Source organism: Haplochromis burtoni, unplaced genomic scaffold, assembly GCF_018398535.1.
Source record: "Haplochromis burtoni strain Fernald_Lab_line unplaced genomic scaffold, NCSU_Asbu1 Contig_27, whole genome shotgun sequence".
Lineage (NCBI taxonomy): Eukaryota > Metazoa > Chordata > Actinopteri > Cichliformes > Cichlidae > Haplochromis > Haplochromis burtoni.
Window position 1 is genome coordinate 1318183 of NW_024582388.1, and position 18209 is coordinate 1336391.

At 39.1% G+C, this 18209-nt stretch overlaps 1 long non-coding RNA gene across 1 annotated transcript; it reads left to right on the plus strand.

The window, feature by feature from the left end:
• Positions 1-161: 161 nt before the first annotated feature.
• Positions 162-14726, plus strand: LOC121814209. Its single transcript, XR_006054191.1, has 3 exons — positions 162-473; positions 14201-14299; positions 14414-14726. It is a non-coding gene; the product is annotated as an uncharacterized LOC121814209 (long non-coding RNA).
• The last annotated feature ends 3483 nt before the right edge of the window (positions 14727-18209 follow it).

Here is an 18209-nt window from a genome sequence, read left to right on the forward strand (position 1 = left end):
GTTTCCATGTTCAATGTGCATATATTACTCTTCCCCTGTGGCGCTATTATGTTTATTTGTGTCAGCTGTGTCTCCCCAGGTGTTTCCACTTGCCTCATTACCCTTCTGTGTATTTAGTCTGTGTGTTTTCATTCAGTCTTTGTCAGGTTGTCTGTCATGTTTCATGTACTTGAGTCTGCTCAGTTCATGTTTTTCCTTATCATAGTTTCTCGCATGTGCCTGTTCAGGATCATGTTCGTGTCCGTTGACATAGTTACCTCAGTTTAGTTTTTTCTGTTTATGTTTCAGGTTTATTTTCGCCCATGTTGCTTTATTTTGTACTCATGTATCAGCCATAATACACAGCTCGCTTTTTGTTTATCCTTAGTTCCGTCTCCCTCCGTGTGTGCAGTTGGGTCCCTCTCACTCCCCACACAGTCTGCTTCAGTTTTGGTGTGAGTTCCCTGTCTGCACGGACCAGGCCGTGTAACAATGTGAGTACAGTAAAACCCAATGACAGCAATGTGTTTTTGACAAAATCAAGCCATAAAGGAATGAAGAAATCCACACGTCTTAACTAAGTGAAGTACTAAGCAGCTTCATGTGCAACTTTTTGTTTTCATCACTTGAAAGAGAAAAGCATCCACCACCCCCGATGAGGCTTTTGCTCGATGGCATGAGAATACTGATGGTGTCCCTTTTGGCAATGTTAATGTTAGCTAGCTTCATGCTTCTTGGTTGGAGGATGGAGACAGTTAACAGAAAAAAAGTTCCTGCCTGAAACATTTCTCAACAAGCTCTGTGGATTTTCAACAACACTGTCATGACTCCTGGAAAGAGACATTGCTGCTGACTTTTTCAAATGTGTTTTTTTTCTTTCTTTCTTTCTTTCTTTCTTTCTTTCTTTCTTTCTTTCTTTCTTTCTTTCTTTCTTTCTTTCTTTCTTTCTTTCTTTCTTTCTTTCTTCTTCTTTCTTTCTTTCTTTCTTTCTTTTCTTTCTTTCTTTTCTTTCTTTCTTTCTTTCTTTCTTTCTTTCTTTCTTTCTTTCTTTCTTTCTTTCTTTCTTTCTTTCTTTCTTTCTTTCTTTCTTTCTTTCTTTCTTTCTTTCTTTCTTTCTTTCTTTCTTTCTTTCTTTCTTTCTTTCTTGTTGCTGCTTTGAGCACCAAAAGACTGTTTCTTTTCTTTCTTAAAAAAAAAAAAAATCCTTTTCTAGTGCAGGTACTTAATTTGTCTAGATGGTATGCAGGGAACGGAGGGGAGCATAGAGGTCTCATGGGCATTAAGCAGCAGGGTAAACAAGCTTCAAAGCTCAAGCAGAAGCCTCAGACTTGACCTAGGGTGAATCGCAAGTCATTAGTTACATGCCAGGCAGCATCTGGGGTAATCACACCAAACACCATGGGCTTTATCACTCTGAACTACACACACTACAAAAGCAACAGGGCGTAGCATGTTGGAAGAATCCTCTTTTAAAACGAGAGAACACGTCCTAAAATAAAACAAGGAAGAAATGTTACACTTTTTAAATTTAGCTACTTTTTTCCTGCTCTTTGCTTCCAGCAACAGTGTTTCTGTTTGTTCACTGATTAAAGGAAACACAGAATGTCCTTTCTGACACCCGCAGCTCAAAGCTCGTCTCTTGAAGACGACAGCACAGCATTTCTGCAAATTTGTGTTTCATATTTTAAATGAGATTTTTGTTCAGAGCTCTGATAGGTTTCAATTTTATTGAAGATGTTCGCTTCCCTGGAATAACTTCCATGCTCCGCGTAGATCAGATAAGATGTGGTTGTACAGCATACCGAGACACTTTCAAGAAATCCATCACCACATTCTCTTATCATTACAGAAAATCACAGATTTATTACAGGCGGAGAATGCGTGCTAACCTGTCCCACTATCATTTTGATCATATAATGACAAAGTACAGTGATGGAAAAACTCAAAAGGTGCCCTTCTACCAACAGCCACACAAGCCTCACAGCTGAGCCCATCATTCCCCACTGCAGCTTCTCTGGTCATCTGATGATAGATAGCCATGTGGCAGATGTTTCCGGAAGTACCCCATTGATAACAGTCCCATAGGAGCCCCTTGATTGGAGTTCATCCCCCTCCCTCTGTCCCACCAGCTCATTCATCACTGGCTGAAATTAAAGGCTGCCCTTGAGTGTCAGCAACCAAAGTGTTGATGGAATGGGTGCTGATGAGATGCACTGATTTGAGTGCTGCATGGTATCCTGAGAGGGTGAGGGATGATTGTTTATGAATTTATGTACTCGTGCAGTAGATGGGGTTGTATTTTCATCTAATGTAATACACCTGTCAATCTGGAACAGCAAACGGTTATAGTTTTAGATGTGCATTTATGTAAAGTCTGATGTGGCAGTTTCACTTATCGGCAGCTGGACTTGGTGGAAAAAAGTGAAAAACAGAGGAGCTACATTATATGACATGTTTCAGCTGAATGTGTAGAGGGAGAAGTTCAAGCACAAGTGAAATTTGAGTTTGTGAAATTGCATAGAAAACAATAGAGGGGAGTGATTTGATGGATTGTTCCAGCATTAGCACAGATGCATAGGTTGTACTGAATCGTGATGGTGAAGTGGGAGTTCAACCAGCAGCACAATGCTTTCTGTTTACAAGCCAACGCACTTTCCACTTCTGACTTCACATGGTCATTAGTTTTAGCCAATTTAATTCTGATGTCTATAGAAAGAAGATCAATCAGGTGGGGGTTGGGGGTTTCATGGTGACTTGGAGGGATTCCTATTGACTTTATTGGACTGTATGAGACTCTTGCATACAGGTCCCTATCAAGTGCAAGTATGGGAAGATAAGAGAGTGAAAATGGTCGGTCTACAAATAATGACACGAATCATTTGGCGTATTTTTGTGCATTTGTGTGTCTGCTTAAAGCATCATGTTGAAAGCTTTTGGAGAATTCTCAAAGGAGAAAGGACATAAAAGAAAAGCCATATTTCATCTGCCTTAATTTGATGGAGGAAGTTAGTGGGCAGATGCCTGTTTGTATACAATGATGCTGTCTTTAGCAGACCAAAACAAAGGCACAAAAAGGCTGTATGTTGTAAAAAGGAAAATCATCCTTAATCTGACTTTTTGATTTTAAAAAATATGAAAGAATATGGCAGAATAATCCAAAGTTCAAACAGAAAATCAGAAGGAAGCAAGAAAATGAAGCTGTGGGAGACACAGGAGTAGGAGGGGGAAAGCCCGACAAGGTCATTAAGACTGAGGAAAGGGACACACTTACCAAATATAATAAGACACAGGTATATTCAATTAGATAACAAGACAGGGACTCAAAACACAGCAAGCCACATAAGGAAGTAATATGAATGGGAAGTAACTGAAAGGAATGTGGAATACACACAGAGGGAAGCAGGGAAATGCAGAAGAGAGAAAAACATGAGGAAAGAACGAGAAAATAATAATGAATTGTGTAAAATATTAATTACACTATAAACCATGACACAAGATAAACAAAACTAATCAATTAATTTATGTATATATATTACATTGATTGCAACTGTCCTGAGTGCAGCAGTCAGATGAAATTAGTGGGACACTGTGCCAGTAAGTAAATATTGGCACAGTAGCCCAATATTATAATTTTATCTTGGCAAAAAAATAGTAGGTACAAAAAGCAACAGGTTGCCTGTTTGGGGTGTGACACACAGTTCTCCATTTCAGTTTTGTATTTTTATTAAGTATCTCCCAAATGGCTCTCTTGTACCTGTCTAGATGCCAACGTGTCCTTTTGATTGGGATCAAGTACAAGCTTGAGGCAGAAATAAAACTTAACCCTGTCTATAACGCTGCTGTGGGAGCAGCGTTATAGACAGGGGGAGTTTTACCACACCACTGCACTGAATTACCATTTTACTGGGTAGGGTGGTTACCAAAGTGTTGGCTTTTGACCTGTTTTTATAGTCCAACAAAGCCGACTCATGACTGCTTAGACTGCATATGTCTGATGAACCAACAACCTAAGCTTTCTCTTCTAGGAACTGATCAGTCAGTCTCCAATATTCACTTTATGCCCAAGAGATTCAATCACATACACACTCTTGAAAACTGAGCCGGTTGTGATGTTTTATTGTCCTCACCCATGTCTGTTAGCTGGTTGATGTTAGCTGACCGGCCATGCTGTTAGACTGACCTTCCGGGCATTTTGAACAAAAACCACCACACCGTAAAATGCCCCCATCAATAATGATATGAAAACACGAAGTGAGAACCTGTAGGCCGCCCGGTGTAAACGTGTCTTGCCTGGTGGATAATGCTGCCTTTCTAAGCAGACAAAGAGATCTGCCCTCCGTGTGCTGCTGCTGTTCGTATTTTCAGACGCAGTGTTACTCTTCTGAGCCTGTTCGACGGGGTGCAAAAAGCATTCAGCTCTGAAGGATTTGAGAAACAGTGCAATCGTCCTGAATTTAAATGGGTTCAGGGCCCTGCGTACAGATGGCTGTGTACACAGCCAGATACGCCGTTCAATAGTTCGGAGTTTCTTCTCTCTCTAATCGCACCCTCTCTTTTTCTCTTTGCTGTCTTCGCGGCCTCTTTATCACTGCACTTCTTTACACACCTTGTACATGTAGACTGAAAAACACACATCCCGAAGCACACAGTGTTTTACTCAATTTCATTCTCGTTGCCCCACATCTGCTTTCTCCTCTAATTCTCCGTCCCCTCTTATTTCCCAGGACTGAGGATCCAGATAAAGAAATCGTTTTCCTTTGACCGTCAATCACGTTGACGTAATTTAACAAACCAGAAATAACATTTCTGTCTTTGTTTCTTTCTTACACGTCCTTTTCCCCCAGCCTTCTTCCCTTTCCAGGCTTCTAAACACTGAAAAATGAGATAAAGAAATCACTTTTGGGGGCGAATGGCCACAAAATAGCAAGCGTACACCTCAAGCTTTCCCTTGATCCACCATTTGACTTGTCTACCACCCTCAACCTATTGTTCTTTCTCAAGCACACACATGTCTGAGCGCATTCCCCTAAACATTTATTTTCTTTGCTCCACATTGCAGCACAAACTCAAACTGTGAAGATAAACTAGCCTGCAGTGTCAGAGTCTGACACAATGAAAGAATGCCATGCTGCAGAGCACCACAGTGATAGATTTAGACCAAAGTAGCAGATTAAAACAAATGAGGACCGGTGAAGGCTTCCAGACATCTCAGTTTTCATCTGATGTAGCGGGCCACCCGGGGAACCAGATGCTGGGAATTTTTTAACAATTTGAACAAGAACAAAGCTTTTGTTTAATTGACACCGTGAAGCTCTATTTACATTTAATCACCATGATTTTAAAATGCATTTCTTTCTTTTAGCTGCTGGAAATAAGGCTAGAAAAGCACTGTGGCCATTGCTAAGGTTTGGTTACAGTTATGTAATTGCTCTTTGTCAAAGTATGGCAAATACTGATACTGGTTTTGGGATCAAACCTGGCTGTTGTTTGCATGTTCTCCCCTTGCCTGCCCTTTTTTAATCCAGATGCTCTGGCTTCCTCCCACAGTCCAGAGACATGAATCTTAGGTTAATTGGCCGTTCTAAATACTGGATGCAAGAGAAGCTTGAATGATTGCCTTTTTGTCTGTGTTAGGCATATAATCAACTGGCAACCTGTTCACGGGGCATGGTGCTTCTGAGAATACAGCCGTGATCCAGTCAGATGGATGGATGACAAAGATATTTGTGCCTTAGATTAAGATTTTGTAACTATATTTGTTCGAACAGCCTACGCACAGAGCATTTAATTTGTAGTTCTGGGTGCTGTGTCTCATGAGCTCTCTCAGCGATGTGAGGAAGGTTGGGCATTTCATCTTGAAAGACCTGATTAGTTTCAAAGACTAGGATTACTGAAAGTTTAACAGAATTACATTAAAAAAGATGAAAGAAGGAGAAGATATTTACTAGTAGGAGAAGACATATGAAACATGAGAGGAAAAAACGCTTTCAATATTAAGATCGAAAAGCTCCAGTCTTGAGGTGTAAAGATGGGGTCATATTTCTCCATTTCCCAATTATGCGCAGTACATATTTAAACGCTAATTACTCTCCTATTAGTTACAAAATGAGCCAATGGCTATATTAGTTACTTATAGACTTTTTCCAGTACTTTAACTCCACATTTAATGATCATTATCTCTAATACAGCGCAAAGTCCATGTAAACCTGTGATTTATATATTTTCTTTATCCTTATTTTTTCACATCTATTGTACCAGGCTTCACGGTGGTCCTTGCATTTGTTTGTTTCTTGCCTGGCACGAAGGGAAAAGACATTTAAATCCAAACAAGTTAATTAGGAGGGAGATAGCATCAGCGCAAACGAGGCTAATGAAATAAACACTGTCCTAAAAGAAGAGATTAGCAATTAAGCTATTGGAGCGCAGAGTCATTTATGTTCCATTGTGCTGTCTTTTAATGTGGCACAGTAATGAATACTGCTCCTGCTTTTATATCTGCGTGAATGCGTGTGTGTGTAATATATGAGTGTGTGCTGTTGGGTAATAATAACCCACTCTTGCCTATTTGTTTACCAGCCTTTGTTTACTGAAGGACAATATGACTATTTTCTGTTTAACATCTACAGTGCTGACACTCGGTGTGCAAACTATCCTGTACTTCCTGTATTAAGATGATGCCGTGTGATTAGACGAGAGAGGTATGCACTGATTTTCTTTCGTATGCGTTTATTTGACTGATTAAAAGCAGAAAGTGTGTGTGTGTGTGTACAAAATCCCTGCACCTGCACATTGTATACACAAGCCTCTGTCGCTATGTATCGTTTGCAATGGTGAGACAAAGCGCATGTGCTCTGCCTACAGACAGTATGTTACATTCATGAACACACACACAGTAAACACAAACTGCTCTCGGCTGTGTGTGTGATTCATGCGGTCTGGTCCTGTTCTTGCTGATGAATGGAGACCAAAGGGCTTTGTAGCAACCAGGACACATGGTAACTCCCCCTCGACTTTATCTCCAACAACACCATCTATAGAACACATCTGTCTATCTGTCCAGCCGTGGCTGGGAAAGTCGTTAACCCAGAGACCCTCTGGGCTCCTGAAAGCCACTGACCAGACAAAGATTGAGAATAAGAGAAAAAAATATTAGGATGGAATTATGAAGTTTTTACCTTTCTATAGAAAATGCATTTAATAATAGATATACACCCAGCCGCCATGTTTTCATTCCAGGTATACCTGTTAGATTACTGGCAGCAACTCAGTGCATTAAGGCACGTAGACATGGTCAAGATAATTCACTGAAGTTCAAACTGAGCATCAGAATGAGGAAGAAATGTGATTTAAGGTGATTTGACTTTGAAGGTAGCGTGGTTGTTGGTCCTCAGTGTTGGGGAGTAACCGAATACATGTAGCGCCGTTACGTATTTAAAATACAAAATATGAGTAACTGTATTCTGTTACAGTTGCCGTTTAAAAAGGTGGTATTTACAATACAGTTACTCGTGTTTTCCTCCGAAACAATAAGTTCCGTTGGAGCAGCCTTTCAACGCTTCTCTCTGCCTCTCGTAAGCAAAGTTGACTCAGACAACAAAGTAAAGCTAGTTTTCGGCTATGAGCCCGACACAGAACCCGACGTATTAGCCAGAGGTCCCTTTACCTCCAGTAATAGTAATAAATCACAGCAATAGTACATTCATGTAGTTGTAAAAAGCATGATAATATATTAAGTAATCCAAAGTATTCAGAATACGTAACGGAATACGTTACAAAATACATTTTGAGGCATGTATTCTGTAGTGGAATACATTTTAAAAGTAACCTTCCCAACACTGTTGGTCCTAGATGGGCTGAGTATTTCAGAAACTGCTGATCTGCTGGGATTTTCCTGCATAACAATCTAAGAGTTTATAGAAAACGAGCAGAAAAAATATCCTATAACCTTCTTGATGCCAGAGGTTAGATGAAAATGTCCAGATTGTGTCAAGCTGAAGGCAAAATTGTTGATTATTATTGCTTCATGGTAGGGAATCTAATATATGCATTGGCAAGTGAACATATGCTATGATTATATTGTTGTTATATACACTCAATAGTATGTTAAACAAGCAGATATGTTTACTCTTCATATTATGTTTACAAAAAATTATTTTAAACATACAAAGCCTGGCACATGTTTTAAAAATGCGCATGTTAATGCAAGCAGGTTGTGCACCTGTGTCACTTTTAGCAGCGTTGTCATCTCAGCACACAGAATTTTGCATGCAAGGTGTTTGTGTTGTAGAGTATAAGCCTTCGTGCCAACTCTCTTTCTGTGCTTATCTCATCTTTTAGTGGCTTATTTTAGAGCGCCGGTGCCTGTGATTGTATGAGTTTTGAGTATTCATACTGGTTGTGAGTTTGCATGTATAGTAGCTGTCTCTGCCTGCTGGGATTTTCTGAGGTGTCTGTGGATGAGAATATGTTTTTGGCTCCTTACTCTTTGTTGTATTATTTAAAGGCTAATGTAAATGTCTTATAAGACATAATTCTTCTGCTAAACAGCCCAGTATCACTCAAATTATATGAAATGATCTGCATGTTTGACTGTATTTGTAAAGATTTCCATCCCTGTTTGCCTCTATGCACATCCCTGAATGTGTAGGTCATTACAAAAATATGCTGAAAGTGTACATACATAACTAAGGTAGTGTATTACCCATTCAGACTGTATAGCATGGGTGTCTACTCAGGTGTATCCTAACGTAAAAGACAGTTGCCTAGGCAGAAGTCATCCCTCATGTCCTCCTCCTAAACAATAGCCTATTGTGGCACACAGGCAGACTGACAGATTCAATATAGGCCCTGCAATAGAAGGCAGATTAAGTCACTGCATCATTGCTTACGGCTCCTTTTAGATGCCATTAATTGCTTTCATCATTGGCAGCCATTCTTTAGCTTGAAGTAGAGCGAGGTAACAAAAATGAATGCTTTAGCAAGAATAGATATCACCATTTCAGAAGTAGTGGCTGAGCTCATTTACCATCCTTTTGTGAGGAGCCTATTTTGTTACTATAGTGATAAATAATGAAGTTATAAAGTGTCACCAACAATAAAATAAACATCGCGGCAACCATGCACATAAGTTTAGTACACAGATAGCTTATAAAACCTTTGAAACAAGCACAGATGCCAGCCAAATGTGATGCTGCAATAATGTTAAAACCTATAAATGTTAAACTTCTTGGCATTTTTGCTTTAGGCTAAACTGCTTCAATAGAGCATCTTTGTTTATAAGAAATGCTCTGATGGATGCAGCATGTGCATTTAATACAGAGAAAGAGCCAACTGTGATTTTCTCTCGCTCTCTTTTTTTTGCTTGTTTTTATATCACTTGACTGACTCAGTGCTGTGACAGCTTTTGGCTGTTGGTTCTGTCATGATATCATCATTCTGGGATTGAGGGTCATTCCTGGCATGCTTTTCCAACTGTGCTTCAGAACAAAAAGCCACAAGGGGACTTTCAGACAAGATAATTTTGATGCCAAAGTTCTTCCAGTGCCACAAACTTTGAGTGTTTATCAGATGAAGCTGTAGTGGGCCGGGTGGTGGTGAGGGGAACAAAATCCCCAAATGTGGGTACATGAAGAATTATTCACCTAAATTCATGTCCCTGTCCTGATGGGTCATGAGGGTGTTGCATTAGACTTATCATTGTGGCTAACATTAACAAGGATAAAAAAAATTTAAAAAAAGTTGTATATGTAGGTATGTCTGTGTGTGTGTGTGTGTGTGTGTGTGTGTGTGTGTGTGTGTGTACATACACATATTATATATGTATGTGTACATATATAATATGTGTATGTATATGTGTTTACATATATGTATGTGTATAAACTAAATTGAAAAATTATACAAAATTAACCAATTCCACTTTGAAGTGGTGTCCAATCAGTTTTCTAGCACTTGGGTGAATCTGAGCAGAGTGTATACCCAATGTACATTTCTGCACATGTGCACCCATAACATGCACATCTATAACAGATGTCTGACAGATGTTGTGTTATGCTTCAGATCATAAGCTGCTCCTTTTCTTCTTTTCTTCTACAACTTAATCTTTGTCTGTCCCAAATATTTTTCCGAGAACTGTACAGACTCTTTTAGATGTTTTCTGGCAGCCTGACCAGGTCTTCCTGTTCCTATCCCTCAATATTTCCATCTCTTGGTTATAGACCTTGATGATGATACACCTGGCTCCTCAAGGCAATCCTATACTTGGTTAGATGTTATCACATTGTTTTTGTTAACCATGTAAATCTGTCATTGTGCACTAACCCTGCTGTGGTCTTCCAGATATTTTGATGTTGCAGAAGTGCCCCGTGCATTTTTTCTTTTTAAGAATTCACAAGGTTGTTGGCCTCTGCTGATGTTTTTGCTGTCTCTCTGATGGATTTATTTTCAGCCTAATGATAGCCTCCTTCACTTGCATCAACATCTCTTTGGATCCAATGTCGAGATTTCCAAATACAAGTTTAACACTTGGATTAAACTCCAGATTTCATTTGTTAGAAAACAACAAATGAACAGGCCTCACTTGGCAACTGCTTGTCAGTCAATTGTCCAATTATTTTTGAGCCTCTGAAAAGGGGGACTGTTTAAAAGTCCTAAACAGTCAGTGCAATGCTTTTGTTAACCCTCTTAAATTAAAACTGTGGCGAAATACAGAAACATAATTACAAAAACTTGTCATTGTCCAAATATTTATGGGCATAACTGTATTCATATACACCACCAAACTATTGTTTATACGGTGGGTTTATTTCACAATATTAATGTTTCTGCAAACTTTTATCTTCCAAACAGTAAATTAAAAGACTTGAGTGTCAGGTTGAGCTGTACTTTTATGATTAATGGCACTACTTTGTGAGTCACTCCATGCAGCAAATAACCACAATGGTAAAAGCTGTGGAACGCACTGCAGGAGATTAAGAACTATAAAACTAAAAGGATGCTGGAGAGAAAGGCCAGACGTGTCTTTTGGGGTCTTCCTGTAGCACCCTGAAGCCACTGGTTGTGAACTGAAAGAGAGCTCAATAATTTAAACTCTGTCGTGCCAAATACTTAATTTTCTCTTCCATTAAACTCGTTTTATTTTGTTCCTTCATCTACATTTAATTTGATTGGCCTACATTTGTTTCGTTCCAAGACTTCGACCGAATTCCTTTTCCTAAAGGCAACATGGGATTCTCCGAAGTTCATTCAAATTTAATAGAATCGTGGCATCTTGATTTTTATGTAAAAACACTCTCCTCATATCGAGCCAAGTCCCCGAGTTGAGGGGAAAAGCAGCGAGTGAGTGGACTCCCCAACAATGTGCCAACATTTCATGAAAACACTGGCTTCACCAGAGTGCAAAATGAACAAGCACTGCTTCATGATTTTCTTCTTCTGCGTTCCTTTAGTTCCTTGTTTCAATTTTTAACTTGCAAGGTTATTTCTGATAGTTACTGAAAAGGTAAACAGTTTACGTTTCTTATGTTATTCTAAATATAAGCCAAAAATAATGTCTTTCAGTCGTATTTGCATACTGTCACTTACACATAGCAGCCTGTTAGATTAGCTTCGCAGGAGTGTAAACAAAGGAAAATGGTTGACCTGGATCTGTCTAAAGATAACAGGACAAAATGTCTATGTATTTATTATTATCTATTTATTCAATAGAAAACCCCCATCAGGCTGTGGTTTTAAAGTGGGTTTCGACCAATTCGTTTTTACCTATGTTTACGATACAGATACAGTTGCCACAGAGAGTAGTGACAACTAGCTGTCCCTTAATTCTACACATACACCTTATTTAGAAATCTTATTTTTGATCATTGCTACTGTTGTAATCTGCTAGCAATGAAAAGATTTTTGGTTTCTTCTTGTTGTTGCTTTTACTCTGAGTGCTATTGATCAGTCAGCTTTGAGCAAGGAATCGTTGCATGCAGGTAAACAGTTTGCTTAAAGAATAAAAGAGAAGTGGCAGAAGACCAATGCCAAAACCACTGGCTATCATCTGATAATTTAGTTAATTTCTCTCTGTTGTTAAAAATGTATCTGCAGTATTACCGACTTTTTCACCTTTATTGTTCTGCACTAGAAGCTGTTGTACAAGTGACCCAAGTCTCCGTTCGTAAACAATGACCAACAGACAAAAACAGAATTGCCTACAACATCAGACTCACAAATGGATTCTAGTAAGACTGATCATTACTTTTCTGTTGTTTCCTTTTATTTTTCTTTCTTTTTCCCATCCCTGTCTGTGTCCTGTGTGTACAGTTTGTACTTTTTGTTCCTTATCTCTTGGACAGCTGGGTAAAAGTGCCAGATATCCTGCCAAGCTTAGGCTTAAAGTCCATTTTTTTCATAGAATTTACTCTCTTATTACGTGACTAACTCACTGTTGCCACTCATGCTGAACTCGTACCCTGATCAGGACCAGCATATGTTCAGTTTCAGTTTAAAATCAGGTAGAAGCGCCCACAAGTGTGATATAGATCCTCTGCTAGGAGAATGTGTTTTCTTTTAAAGTTCAGCATATTAAGTTGTAGTTTAAAAAAACCCATAAAATGAAGCCAATCTATAATATTACCGAGGCACAAAGTGTGTGTCACCTTCTCATTGGAATTGACATGTATTCAGTTGGTGATGCTGGAAGTGTTTACATGATTTTATGTCTAAGTTACACTCCTGGAATTTTAGCTAATAGAGCATAGATTAGAAAACTGATCAGTTGCATTTGTTGGCCATTTATCACCAAGCATACCAATTCAATCACTAAAAATAATTTCCTTTGTGTTTTCCAAAGGTTTTCTCCTTCATTAGAGTATGTTGCCGTAACCATTTTTTTCAGTTTGATTTTCAGGGTGTCTTTGAATTCTGTCCCACTGTAGGTTGAACATTTTAATTTGATCAAAAAATGGCAACACGTTATCCAGTCCATATCAGTAATGGATATCCAGCATGTTTTTTCCCCTTTGAGATGTGATGTGTTTTGAAAGTGTTCCTTTAATTTTTTTTAACAGTGCATTTAGCCTTATATAGATTAGGGAAAATCCAAAATGAATTCAAACATGTGCACCCATTTCAGTTTTTAAAGAAGTTAATATATGCTGCACAATGATAACACCCTGGAATAAAGAAGAGGTCAAATAAATCTTTAATAGCCCCAGATTACCATGACATGCGAGTGATGAAACCTTTGACCACAGCTGTATATAATATGTGTGTGAATGTCTTTTTCTTGCACCAGTTATATATAAATATGTACAGCTGGCACAGCAAAAACACATTTTCGAAGTCATAGAAGAGCCAAGACATCAACTCCCGATTATTACCTATGCAGAAAATCTTCATCTTTTCACTCTTCACATGAACAGCAGCGAGAAATATTGAGTGTCTTAAGACTTGTCATCTCCCTTACTTCTCAAACATGTCTGCTGAATTACAATGAAGCCATTTTGGCTTTTGACAAAACAGAGCCTAGTGCAGAGTGCTGTTGAGTAAAGTGAGAACCAGTGAGTAGCATTTTCCCCTTATTCTCTTTCATCCATGAGAAATGAAATGAGAGCAGAGAAAGCACCCTGAGAGGTGAATGGATATTCTGCCACCTGCGGCACAGACCATGTCGACTGTTGAAAATATCTATATAGTACCAAACGCCATTTAGATTCTGCCTCAGAGTGTGACCGTTTGATGAGACGCTGAAGCCCGGTGACATTAGATCATCATTTTATGTTGCTACTTTCATTTGAGCTTCTTTAAAGTCAAAACAGTATGAGGTCTGATGGATTCTTTGATGCTCTGTACATATGTTTCTGTGTGGGTTTATTCTCTCTTAAAAGTAGATTTGTTTTAAAGGGAACATGCCATGCTTTATTTTCTGCCGTGCATATATTAAAACGATGTTGGATGCGTATTTATAACATGGCCAAAGTTTCAGATAATGAGGCCAAAACCTCAGGCTTCATATTTCATTAAATGTGCCGTCTCCAACAGTTTTCCTGGACACCAGTGGCTGTGGATTTCCTTAACATGGTCATTTGAGGCTGGCTGCTAGTACAGCAGCCCAATGTTCCTTCTACTGAAGCTTTCGATTTGCAGGAAGTTGTTATGGTCCTGGATATGCTAGCCTGTGATTTGAGTTTTTGTGGACTTTCTAGTTTTCTTTGTGTAAATGTGTGATTCTTTGTCACAGTCCAGGTGAGCTGCTGGAAATTTCCACTGGGTTCCAGATTCACCTGTGTCCGCCAAGACCTGCGTTGTCATGTCACCGCCAGTTTGTCAACTAACCCATGTTAGTAACAGGCTCTGATGCTCTATGCTATTGTCTCAAGTCCACCTTGTTCTCTTGTGCTGCAGTTTTCTGGTCACGCCACGGCTCATCTCTCAGGCTTTGCTCATTTCTCAGACTCCAGTCCATACTCTCTGCTCTTCACACGCCACCTCTTGGAAAGCTTCCAGCTCTACACCTGCCTGCCCTCCTGTCACCTTTTGCTCGGTGGATCTCTCGAACCCAGGTCAGCCATTCCACTCCGCGCAGCTCACCCGGAGCTACACCTTCTCCCATCAAATCTACTCCAACTCCACCTGCAACTGCTACCACACCCGCTTCCAGCCGTGACTCAGTCCACCTCGTTAGTGCCTCACCCCTCACCCTGCTAAGTTGTATACTGTATATATTCTAAGTTGCCACGTTTCTATGCCAAGTTATTATGTTGTGTTTGTCACTACCAAAATAAAACTGTTAAAACTACTTCTGTTGTCTTCGCACTCTGTTCCACACTTGGGTCCAATTTCAAAATTATTTTCCCCTTTGTGTATTAATTCTGTTCTTTTTCTTGGGTTTTGCATATCTTCCATGTTGTTCTGCCCTTTCTGTAAAGTTTTCATCAGTGGGGTCCCGCTTGTTTGATTATTTCCTCTCTTATTTTGGTAGCCTTTGTCTAGTGTGCTTAACGGGATTTAGTTTTTTTCCCTTGTCCATTTTTGTTTGGTTTTTTTCCTTTTTAAATGTGTTGCACCTCCTGTTTTCTCTTTCTTTATTATCTTGTGTATTATCATGGTCCTACCTCATGCCCATGATAAATATGGATTTTATTTCAAACTGAGTCATTTAAAGCTAATCTGTTACACTCCAATAATAATATGAAGTTGTAAGGTTTCCTTTAAATGTTCCATTAAAGTGCCCATAATCTAGTAATTAATATTTATTTAATTTATGTACCAGGAATAGCATTTTAATGATATTTGAAGGTAATAAGTACTCCTTAATTTTTAACCTATTATGATTTTGTTTTTTAACTAACATATGGATTTAGGGCATGTGCACATGATAAATGTTTTAATCATCACTGAATTAAGGTTAAGTATTAGATTTGTATATTAACAGCAACATTAATACCATCCTTTATATATCACAGTATTCATATAACTGATGATTAAGTCTGTAAAAAATTGTAGGCTCATTTAATCAGTTTAAGTAAAGAATCTCCTAAAATACCATTATTTGTGCACCAGGAATGTTTCAGCCAAATTGAGGTGGTTTAAGAACTACATTGGATCCCAAACATGCGTGTGTGCATACTCTGTAAAAGATGGATGAATAAACAATGATAATAAATACTTCAAAGTGGCTCTGTCCCCACTGTAGCAGACTGTGCTCTATAATAAAACAGCCTTGTGATTTCATCCGCTTTTATTAAATTTAGTTACAAATCACATATGAGAACAAACATGTGTTACCTTGGCAACTGTTGATCACACTTCAATCCCTTTATTATTCACATAGAAGAGGTGCCATATGTTGAATGCATTCCATTGCTAACATTCTGGGGTGATTTGAGATTTTTATGTAATCTGAGACATTCTGTTTTATTTCTTGTAGGTGAAAGTAAGGTTGTTATTCCCCCCACACCTCTTTGGATAGGAAAAACACAAATATTTCAAAGATTAAGATATTGTCCATCAGCAGGCAGCATAAATCCTGGCATCACCGGTTCTCACCCACAACATTAATTTGACAAATTCTTCGCCAAAGGCTCACAACTGCCACCTTATTCCATACTGACTTTTCTCCTGTTTATCCTTAGTTCTGTTTCATCTTTTAAAATGATTTTTCTAAATGTTTTATGCACAGTGACTTCTATTCTTAAACTATTTTATTCAACCACAGGTAAACCTCTGTAACGTCCACCGAGAGTAAACAGATGGATGTAACTTTGAGGTCTGAAAACTGAAGCCAAAAAAGTAAGTGTTTCAAACCTGCATTCTATTTAATGCCCATCAGGGGGTAACTCCTGTGGTTGCAGAATGACTTCCAGTTGTATACCTCTCCATGGGAAAACAGTCCTGGCTTTCTTTTTCCCTCTGCAACCTCACTAAACACTTTTCTGATGACTTTATGACCTAGATTTGGGTTTTACTGAAAAGAAAATTAAGTCAATTGTATGACTTATGATCCAAGAGTCACAAAGGAGGATTATCCTGGGTGTTCTCATTGGCTAAAGACTTATCACTAGCCAATGAGTGTGCGGTTTCATAGTCGCATCTTTTGCTTGTTTGAAAGAGAAAAAACACTCAGTTCAAGTCTTCATAACAGGACTTCACAAAACAATGGGTGATGTCAACATAGCTTTGTTCACTTTTTGTACTCTCTGGAGTATTATTAGGGTCAGACTACACCGCTCTTTTGAGATGGTCAGATTAGATGGTTAACATTGGCCACTAGACACAACCCTTGCTTATTGTGCACACAGGGCAGCACTGACCAGTCATTTTTTCCAGTAAAGTCACTGAATAAAGTTTGACATGCTTTTGGCTGTCTATCAATATTGTGTACAGAAAACAAAAAAATTCAGTCTTAAATACCACAGAGCTATCAGATCACTCTATTTTTAGGTTTGAGTCAGAGCTACACGCTTCCATTGATTGTTAGATCCCATTGTGGGATTTGTTGCTATCAGCCTTTGTTGTACAATGTGTTTGTGCTTTATTAGAAAGGATCAAAAGTCTGTTAATTGATGCTCTTCTTCCTGATCTCAGCATATGGCGAGCTGCTGCACCGCTTAATGCTGATTCCCAGGCGAGCGATGCCTGGTGAATCACATACAGCACACACACCAACACACACTTACGCTAATGAACATGTCGAATGATAGATTGCAGAGTGGAGGGTCTCCAGGGACAAAGAGAGGCTCTTAAAAAGAACAGAAGAAACATACATGTGCGCCCATGCACATTTGTTTGATCCTCTTTTGTTCCTGCACAGATATACTTGCATGTATTTACACACACATGCAGAGATTTCATCAAGCTATATCATCTAGGACAAGTATGCTCAGCTTTGTTCTGCCTGGTATTTGTTCCCAAAGAGAGCCAAGGTAAATTCATAACTAAAGCGCTGTGTGTTCACGCATTAGCATATAAGACGGAAGCAGTGCAGGGGATGAGGAAAAAGGCAGAGAGATACACAGTCTTTCTGGTGTTTAAATTAGGTATTTGATGGTTCAGCAAGGGAAACGGCTGTGCCAAATCAAAGCATCTGAGCAACAAGTGGTGCAGGAGTGGAAGATATTTACCATGCAGCACAACAGGGGATTTTAGTCAGTCTGCCTGTGAAGTTCAGTCTGTTGTGTGATTTCTGCTCCTGATTTTTTTTGTTTTTTTTTTTGATCAGAAACATTTGAAGCTGCTTAATGTTTTATTTCTTTGCTGCACAGCCGGATCTTCTGATGGAACTCATGGGATCAGAGTAAGGTCTCCTCTGCTTCTGTAAACAAGCTTTGCTGTTGTTTGCAGAGAAAGGTGCTGCTATTCGAAGTCGTATAGCAATTGTAATATTGGAAAGAAAAGCTGTTTGCTTTTTTTTTTTTTTTTTTCTAACAACTCACACAAAGGTGGTGACTTATCTAACTGGACAGCATGTGGCACAACAGCAGGTCAGAACATTAGCCACATGACAAATACAATTCCCTCCTGACTGACTTGATGATACTTGGCTGTGTGGAGCTTTGTCTCAGATTCCTGAGCTGATTTCAGTCATTAAATAGACACCGAGCAAGGCAAGACGATTGTTAACCAGTAGTGACCAGTGTCTTTTGGTCAATTAGTCATGGCGGTACTTTTCAGCTGGTCCAAGAGCACATGCAAGTAGTTACGGTGACCAGCTGTGGGTGTTGCATTCTCAACCTATGGGGGGACCGACC